The 1,889-nt window shown below is 32.9% G+C and overlaps 1 long non-coding RNA gene across 1 annotated transcript in view; it reads left to right on the forward strand.

Annotated features, from left to right (window-relative positions):
* Positions 1-1,889, forward strand: part of LOC106870799 (uncharacterized) — a 387,764-nt gene that overhangs the window by 64,297 nt on the left and 321,578 nt on the right. The window lies entirely within an intron of this gene.

The following is a 1,889-nucleotide window of genomic DNA, read 5'->3' on the forward strand; positions in this document are numbered from 1 at the left end:
ATATATATATATATATATATATATAAATATATATATATATATATGTATATATATATGCGTGTATGTGTGTGTATATATATATATACATATATATGCATGCATCGATAGATGGAAGTACATGCCAGTGTATGTCAGTGAGTATGTATATGTACGTGTGTGAGAGTATACCTCTTTTTGACCGTTAGCCTTTAGGTTCAGACGAAACCTGTCAGAAGTTATTTTTCTATTTTAACATGTGTATTCTGTCTGTGTTTAATTTATCATTCTTCTGTGTATTTTGGTTGGTATTACTGCTGTTATTAATCGTCTCTTTTTGTGCGAATTCTACAGAATTCAAATGTCCTTTTGAACTAAAGTTTTACTATCTAATTTTGTTTCGTGCTGTTTGTTGTAAAAATACTAAAGCAATACAATTGTTCCTTGATATAAGGGAACAGACGGAGTGGAGTGTCATGCTTATATGGTTAATATAAAGTTACAACCACAAAGTTTACACCTTTTCCGTTTACAATAGAATTTATAAATCACATTTGTCATTTGCGGCTGATTCACCGATTTACATACTTTTGGTTTGGTACAGAGAAAAACAGTCATAATTTTAGCGTTGTTGTAGTTTATTACAATGTATTTTGTGTTTTATTTCATGGTGTTTTTAATAATAAATTAATGTATTCTATAGTTTGTATTTCACTCGTATAATACACTTTATATGTAGCTTATGTATTTTTAATAGCTTTACTGACTGAAGTTTTTGTTCCGTTGTATTTCTTCCCATAGTGTTCTAAGCTTGGTGTATTTGTTTGTTAGAATAACAGTTGTTTAATGTTTGTTTCCTTCTGTGGATTTTTCAGCTAATCTAGTTTGTAGAAGATAATATAATGGTTTTGTTCTTTATGTTAAGATTTTACTACGGACATTTCGTTGTGTAGACTTATCTACATGAAATTTATTCGAATGCGTCATTCGTGTCAATGAATGGCGTATGTATGCATAAACTTTTTTTTCTGTATGTTTAGGTGTAAATATTACGCTATTGTATTGCGTAGTTCTATTTCTACTCTTCTGGATGGTGAAATATTCGGTCTGAATTATTTTCTAGACTTAATTTTAATCACTACGTCTTCCGGTGTACCCACTATGACGAGTATATTGCCCACATTCTTAATGCATATCGTATATTTATGTGTTCATACCACTTCATATTCTATTGTGGACAGGTAGAACAACGCGAACATGAGCTCAAAATGAGAACCAATGGCTACGTCATCTCTTTACTTATATACTACTGATAGTAGCAATTATAATACTGCACAATGCTAAAATATATACAGAGACGACGTAGCCTAGACTCAAGCAACAATAAACATCTAACTTCCGATGAATAAAGCTCTTTCGAGTAAACACTTCAAGGCCGTGCCCCAGTATATTTACAGTGCGATGAGAGAAACAGTTAACAAATGAACCATTCAAAGAATGTATTTTGACGTATAAAGGTTAAATTTCATATTTCAAATTCTGATAATGTCTGCATGAAAGACATTGGCCTTGTCTGTTATGAAACAGCATCAGCGCACATGATGACATTATCTTGAAGAGGTCTAAAAATGATTTCGATAATACTCAGACGGATGAAATTCATAAGATTAAGACTAAGATTATTATAAGGTTTAGCGTACATTCAGATGTGCCCGCACTCATCACAACCCCCAAAACAAACACTCAAACATACACACGCGCACACACACACACAGATAGATAGATATATAGATAGATAGATAGATAGATAGATAGATGGATGGATGGGTAGATGGAGGGAGGGAGGGACGGACAGACAGTTAGATAGACTTACACTCGGCCTCACACATACATGCACACACACACACACACAC

The sequence above is a fragment of the Octopus bimaculoides genome, chromosome 6 (assembly GCF_001194135.2).
Source record: "Octopus bimaculoides isolate UCB-OBI-ISO-001 chromosome 6, ASM119413v2, whole genome shotgun sequence".
Classification (NCBI taxonomy): Eukaryota; Metazoa; Mollusca; class Cephalopoda; order Octopoda; family Octopodidae; genus Octopus; species Octopus bimaculoides.